This window comes from Salmo salar, chromosome 01 (genome assembly GCF_965601325.2).
Source record: "Salmo salar chromosome 01, fSalSal1, whole genome shotgun sequence".
NCBI lineage: Eukaryota > Metazoa > Chordata > Actinopteri > Salmoniformes > Salmonidae > Salmo > Salmo salar.
The window spans coordinates 35,083,998-35,092,168 of record NC_138291.1 but is presented as its reverse complement, the minus strand read 5'-3'; the positions used below and the strand labels follow the sequence as shown (position 1 = coordinate 35,092,168).

Here is an 8,171-nt window from a genome sequence, read left to right as displayed (position 1 = left end):
AACTCTGTGTTGTTGTTTCTCTCGCACTGCTTAGCTTTATCTTGGCCATGTCGCAGTTGTAAATGAGAACTTGTTCTCAACTAGCTTACCTGGTTAAATAAAGGTGAAATAAAAAATGAAATAAAGTAAAACACCTCCTCCCCCATGCTTTACGATGGGAACCACATATGCGGAAATCATCCGTTCACCTACTCTGCGGCTCACACATTTTTGGAACCAAGAATCTCTCATTTGAACTCATCAGACCAAAGGACAGATTTCCACTGGTGTAAAGTCCATTGCTCGTGTTTCTTGGCCCAAGCAAGTCTCTTCTTTTTATTGGTGTCCTTTAGTAGTGGTTTCTTTGCAGCAATTCGATCATGAAGGCCTGATTCACACTGTCTCCTCTGAACACTTGATGTTGAGATGTGTCTGCTACTTGAACTCTGTGAAGCAATTATTTGGGATACATTTCTGAGGCTGGTAACTCTAATGAACTTATCCTCTGGGTCTTCCTTTCCTGTGGCGGTCCTCATGAGAGCCAGTTTCATCATAGCGCTTGATGGTTTTTGTGACTGCACGAACATTCAAAATTCTTGAAATTTTCCGCATTGACTGACCGTCATGTCCTGAAGTAATGATGGACTGTCGTTTCGCTTTGCTTATTTAAGCTGTTTTTGCCATAATACAGACATGGTCTTTTACCAAATAGGGCTGTCTTCTTCTCACAAGCCTGATTGGCTCAAACGCATTAAGAAGGAAAGAAATTCCACAAATTAACTTTTATCAAGTCACACCTGTTAATTGAAAAGCATTTTTTTTTACCTTTATTTAACTATGCAAGTCAGTTAAGAACAAATTCTTATTTTCAATGACGGCCTAGGAACAGTGGGCAGAACAGATTTCTACATTGTCAGCTCGGGATTTGATCTTGCGACCTTTCGGATACTAGTCCAACACTCTAACCACTAAGCTACCTGCCACCCCAGGTGACTACGCCCCATTCCAGGTGACTACCTCATCGTTGAGAGAATGATTAGAGTGTGCAAAGTTGTCAAGGCAAAGGGTGGCTAATTTGAAGAATCTCAAATATAAAATATATTTTAATTTGTTTAACACCTTTTTGGTTACTACATGATTTCATAGGTGTTATGTCATAGTTTTGATGTCTTCACTATTATTCTACAATGTAGAAAATAGTTACAAAAAATTAAAATAGAAAAACCCTTGAATGAGTAGGTGTGTCCAAACTTTCACTGGTACTGTATCTCGAAAATTCAATAAGGGACGCACACAGTTTCATCCCTGATGTGTCTGTCTTCATTCACTTGTAGCCTACTTCTTAGCTGAAATGTCTGTGAGAAGGACCCGATCACGTGACGGCTACATCTGAGAGAGCCATGTGAGTGAGAGGGGCTTTGGAGCACTACAGCCAGGAGAAGGGAATTAGAATTAGCCTATAATATTCAGCCCAAGGGCACAATGGCCACACATATTTTTAGGGGGCACACAGGGGAGATGCAACAGGGAAATTTGAGGCCTGGTGGGAAAATTATCAAGTGCTTGCCAAATTCTGAATGAGAGACTGATGATGTGTGTGCAGCGTGTGAATTTTGTCATATCATCATTAGAGTCCCAACATGCAGCCTTAGAATGGATTAAACATCAAAACATCCTTTTAAAGATTAGTTAGGTTAGTATAAAGGTTTATAGTAATCACAATGACACAAAATCATTTGCTTAAAACAGATCAATATCATTGGTTTTGTACCATTGATTTTGTCATATGTGCCAGCGGTTTTAGGATCAACTATAATTTTCAAACTCAAATGGCAGAGAAAATTAGGTGCGCACTCTTTATTAACGTAACTGGCCTCACACCAATACATGGATTTGAGAGTATTTGATTTATAATTTTAGGAGCCCTTTAGGTATAAAAAAATTTAACATTGGATTTGGCCTTAAATACTATAGCCCACAGAAACACATTGAATAACACATTCATAAATAACCAAAAAAATAAGAAACAAGGTTTTGACGTGTTTGTCCTACTATATATATATATATATATATATATATATATATATATATATATATATATATATATATATATATATATAAGCTCAGGAAATATATATATTTCTTACACATATTTAACCCCTTTTTTGGATAGGCACAAAAGTACCTTCATACTTCCATTGCTTTTTAAATGGGGGTCGCAGAGCAAAACAGAGAACACCATAATTTTTGTGAGAATCTCCGCTTTTCACATTGGGGTCACATTAGTTTGTAGCCAAACGGTTCGGATGCTACAAACAGACGTTCGCACATAAATGCTACCGACTTCAGATGAGTCCCCTGAAACCATTGTGTTTGTGAGAGTCTCCCCTTTCCATAGAGGGGTCATAATAGTTTGTTCGTCATGAGAATACCTATTTTTGTGATGTTTCATGGTCTGACAAAACTGCTCTGCTCAGCCACTTTCACTGCAGATGCGATGCGACATCCGCTGATGCGGTGGATTGAGATGCATCCAATGCAAAAAAAACATATCATAATTGATGGATTTTGATGGGGATTTTTTTATTATGTTACTTAAATTGACTCACCGGTGCATCAATCTACTCTAGGGAGCTAAACTAGCAAATCTGTTTGTTTGCTTACCACAGCAACTACTGTAGTATCTAGTATCTGTTGAACACATTTCTACAGGCAAATGAACACATTTCTAGCAGCAAATGTGTTAAATTATAGCCATGGTATAAAAGGGATAATCAACTCAGGGCTCTATACATTCTCTGGAAAATAATACAACTCCGTTGTCACGCCCTGGTCTGTTTCACCTGTCCTTGTGATTGTCTCCACCCCCCTCCAGGTGTCACCCATTTTCTCCATTATCTCCTGTGTATTTATACCTGAGTTCTCTGTCTGTTGCCAGTTCGTCTTGCTTGTCAAGTCAACCAGCGATTTTCTCAGCTCCTGCTTTTCCTCAGTCTCTCTTTTTCTCTCCCTCCTGGTTTTGACCTTTGCCTGTCCTGAACCTGTATCCGCCCGCCTGACCACTGCCTGTCTCTGACCCTGAGCCTCCCTGCGGTCCTATACCTTTGCTCCACCCCTGGATTACCGACCTCTGCCTGACCTGACCCTGAGCCTGCCTGCCATCCTGTACCTTAGCCTCTGCTCTGGATTATCGACCCCTGCCTGCCTTGACCTGTCGTTTGCCTGCTCCTGTGGTTACAATAAACATTGTTACTTCACAGTCTGCACTTGGGTCTTACGTTGATTCCTGATATCCGTGGAAGGTCAGTTCCACTCCGCTAGCACGTTGTGGAACACACCTTCCACGTCATTTATTATTTACCATAGAACGCATAGACCCTTGTTGATTATCCCTTCGTATTGTACTGTAACATGTTATGACAAACTATAATTTATTGGGATCAATTAAGAAAAAAGTACTAGTTGTCCAAAAGTAGTCCAATAGGATTCTGATAGCGGTGACAATACATCCTATAGGATTGTGAGAATCCTATAGGGTCCAATAGGATTACTTTAGATTCCCAATACGGAAAAAGGAGTCCAATAAGATTCTAATACAGGGGACACAAAACCTTATAGGACTGCTAGAATCCTATGAGATCCAATAGGATTACTTTTTATTTCCAATAGGAAAAAAGTAGTCCAATAGGATTCTGATAGAGGTGACCCAAAATTCTATAGGATTGTGAAAATCCTATAGGATTCAATTGGAAAAATCACTAATCCTTTAAGATTTTTGTTTAGGGCACCTCCAATCTGTCCCCCTCCCCAGAGCCCCTCCCCAGAGAAAGCCACAAATAAGGTGTGTTTGACCCCTGTGTTAGCCCACAGATGGCCAACTATCCAAACAATGTCATAAATTGGGATTGAGTCATCACGCTGGGCCAAAGCGCCTGCAAATCACCTTCTATCATTCTTCCACTACACCTCTGACACCGCCTGGTATAAAGGTCCTGGATGGCAGGGAGCTCGGCCCCAGTGATGCACTGGGCCGTACACACTTCCCTCTGTAGCTCCTTGTGGTCGGATGCCAAGCACTTGCCATACCCAGATGTGATGCAGCCAGTCAAGATGATCTCAATGGTGCAGCTGTAGAACTTTGAGGATCTGAAGGCCCATGCCAAATCTTTTTAGCATCCTGAGGGGGAAGAGGCATTGTCGTGCCCTCTTAACAACTGTGTTGGTGTGTTTGGACCATGATAGGTCCTTAGTGATGTGGACACCGAGGAACTTGAAGCTTTCGACCCGCTCCACTACAGCCCCGTCGATGTGAATGGGGGTGTGCTTGGCCCTCCGTTTCCTGTAGTCCACATAGATGTTGAGGGTGAGGTTGTTGTCCTGACACCACACTGCCAGGTCTCTGACCTCCTTCCTGTAGGCTGTCTCCTCGTGACGGTGATCCAGCCTACCATCGTTGTGTCGTCGGCAAACTTAATGATGGTGTTGGTGTCATGCAGTCATGGGTGAACAGGGTACGCACCCTGGTGACTTCCATGAATACTTTAATTTCTTTCTCTACCTCTGTTTTAGTTCCTTTCCATATGATATTTACAAAATACGCACATAAAGAGATGCATAAGGAATAACACACTGAAGCGACCACTTAGCCACTTGTACTGTTCTCTAATAAGACGACTTCCTGATGAAGACATTCAGACACAGTATCTCTGAGTAAATCATTTTAAAAAGTCACAGAGAGCAGCAAAGTTCAATATTGTGCTGAGTTATTAAAGAGTGACTACCCCTAAAAAGCAACTAATCCCTTTGGAAATGGTCTATGTGGCATCGATATGAGTCAGAAACATTTATTCTAGTGTGTAAATAGCGTCATTTTGGTCATTAAGTCAGTTTTGTCTAAAACAAAGTTTGGAACCTCAGTGCATCACAAACAGTAAATGAAGGTTGGGTTTGGATCAAAATTATGTCAGCAAATAATATCATGCCCCCTTTTGCCAAGTTCCATGTGTAAATCGCCCCTCCGCTTCCCTTCATTGAATGGGGCTCCGTTGTTTCATCATTCCCAATGCGTTCAAAGAAAAGCAGACTGAAAAGCCCTGTATGGATTGACCATGCCTCCACAGCCAAAGTGCTATGGTTTTCATTCTTTGCCGAAGGACCGGAGTATGCGGAATGACTTGTAGGAGTTCGTAGTCCCAATGTTTGCACCAGTAACGCTAGCTTGGTGTGCAACGACCGGTGGTGGTGAGTATAACCAGAGATACTGGAATATAATGACCTCTGGTATAACTTAGCTAATAACGTTAGATAACATTATTGCTGATTATGTAGGTAGACATCTTTTGATAAAGCAAGGCAGGCTAGCTAACTTTAGCATACCTCATTACAATTTAGGTCGTAGTGCATACAAGTTTGTGTATTGTCTAGATACTGCTGGTTACTTCACGTTATCATGTGATAATGCTAGTGAGGCAGGCTAGCTAGCTAGCTACAAGCTAGCTAATGTTAGCCTACAAGTTGGATTTGCAAGTTAGTTTGTAGCTCATGCAAGTGTATTCTGTATGGTCTAGGCCAAAACTAAATAATGGATGCAAATACAGTAACTAATACAGTAAACTAGGAGCAACAAACCGTAGCGGTGTCACCGGCCTGAATCTAATCCGATCTGGAGCACAGGAGGCTGCTGAGGGGAATACGGTTTATAATAATAGCCGGAATGGAGCAAATGGAATGGCATCAAACACCTGTAAACCATGTGTTTGATGTATTTGATACCATTCCACCTACTTCGCTCCTGTCATTATCATGAGCCCGTTCTTCCCAATTAAGGTGCCACCAACCTTCTGTGATCTGGAGCTAGAAAGCATCTGTAAAGCATAGAATTAGGGGTTTCCACTAGTTACCACAGCCTCAAAGTCTTAAATGGGCTATATTGTAAAAATGTATGAAAACAATAATGTACTTTTTGGTAAAGTTCGGGTTAGGCATAAGGTTAGCAGTGTGGTTAAGGTAAGGGTTAGGTTTAAAATCACATTTTTAAGAACAAACATTTTAGAAATTGGTGGGGTTATGGGGCGGCAGGTAGCCTAGTGGTTAGAGCGTTGGGCCAGGAACCAAAAGTTTGCTGGATTGAATCCCTGAGCTGACAAGGTAAAAATCTGTCCTTCTGCCCATGAACAAGGCAGTTAACCCACTGTTCCCTGGTAGACCATCATTGTAAATAAGAATTTGTTCTTAACTGACTTGCCTAGTTAAATAAAGGTTAAAAAAAATACTTTGTGGCTGTCGTAACTAGTGACAACCTAGAATTAGCTTGACCCAAATTACTGCCCTGATGACACAGATGGCTACATCAACAATGTGTGTTATGTGAAAAGTTGTATTATAAAACACCTGGTTTGATAATCTTGTAGGTTAATTACCCAGCTAAGCAGATACAAGTAATATAGTCATTTTGGTTGTGAAGTGCATTATCAAAAAGCTTTGTCCTTTCTTTTCAACAAAATGCAGTTTACCACTTGGCTGTCTATTGTACCACCCTGTCACAGGCCCTCCCAGTCAACACCACCTCATAATATGAGGAAGTACACTGTTTATAAGGATTGCCTGCTGCAGTTGTTCAAGAGATATTCCGTTTGCAGCTGAACATGCAACAAGGGGACCCTCAGCATCACGCAGACATACCCTCACTGTGAGCATTGCTATAAATGGGACAGGAAGGACACTTGAATCAGGTTGGTGACATTTGACCTGGTCATAGTTTGTCCCAATTCACCTTCTGATCGCTATGTTTACCATTCTATTTCACTTCACATATCATGAGAACTGAAGTGAAATAGAAAGGTGAATGCAGCAATCGGGTTGGTTCCACCATGCTAATCATAACCACCATTGATGTTTGTGTGTGACTAACCAGTATCTTTGATGAGGGGCCAGGAGCTGATCTACACTGCCATGCCCATCAAGGGGGCACTGGCAAAGTCCTTACCTCCAGCCTCACCTCCTGGCTGTTCACCAACGGTCGTTGATGGGGAGACCAGAATTGGGTATGTTTAGTCTGACCTCTTCAAACTTCAACGTAGTACATGTTTGTTTGCCAGATATCACCTATCCTAACTGCCATTGGTAATAGAACAGGGACTGTGTATGTGTTTACAGACGCATCTATGGAGACAGAACTTCAAGACTTGCAAGATGATGTGATGAAGTTCAGACCGACAGACAGGCTTGATATTGATGTCTCTGAATGGAGAGAGACTTGGCATGCAACACATCCACAATATGGGACTGAAGGAGATTAGTAAATATACAGTACAGCAGAAATGTCCAGTATTTGCAACACCCTTTTCATTCTATGTGTCACTGATTAACTTTGCCTCAACTCTGCCTATTTCTACAGATGGAGAGGACTACAGGTGCTTTTGCCAAATGCCAGACCTGCTCAAACTTCAACATAGTACCTGTTTGTGTGTCAGATATTACTCATCCTAACTGCCATTGGTAATTAAACAGTGACTATCTCTGTATGTGTTCTCAGAAAAATAAAAAGAGCCAGCACATAGAGACTTGCAAGATGATGTCCAGACTGGCTTTATACTGATGTCACTGAATTGACAGAGACCTGGCACTCGGCATTAACATTTTACTAGACACAACTTTTACTTGAATTGTCTTTTTTTAAGTTATTGAATTGAATGGTATCAGTCAATATGGGGAGGGAGAAACCCTGTGTATTCTGCACCAGGATCAGGGAACTGTTGTATACAGGACACCACACAGGAAGGTATGGCCACTGACCTTTGCTAAGGTAGCCCACTGTATTGGCTGGGAATGACAATGAAACGTGAAAGATCACATTGTTAAATTAGCAGAACACTGTGTCTATGGTACTATGTAAAGGGTTGTTTGTTCTACATTGACCTGTTACAAAATGTGAAAGTTATTAAAACACTTAGTTTATAATACGTACTCACATTCAGGAAGCTACTGACCTATTCAAAGCATCTCACCATACATCTGCCTGTAGTTATTGAACTCGACCTGCAGGAGGTTTCCCACTGGGCACAGACGCCAGTTCAACGTCTAGTTTTTATTTACATTTGGTTGAGTTGTCAACTAATGTGAACTAAACATTAAATCAACAAAACATTTCACCATGTCATTGGATTTAGGTAAAGAAAATACAAAATTCCCTT

The 8,171-nt window shown here is 41.2% G+C and overlaps 1 long non-coding RNA gene across 1 annotated transcript; it reads left to right on the top strand.

The window, feature by feature from the left end:
* The first annotated feature begins 4,287 nt into the window (after window positions 1-4,287).
* LOC106601394 (uncharacterized) lies at window positions 4,288-7,618 on the top strand. The gene is made up of 4 exons (XR_006758861.2): window positions 4,288-5,220; window positions 6,525-6,710; window positions 6,893-7,022; window positions 7,135-7,618. It is a non-coding gene; the product is annotated as an uncharacterized LOC106601394 (long non-coding RNA).
* The last annotated feature ends 553 nt before the right edge of the window (window positions 7,619-8,171 follow it).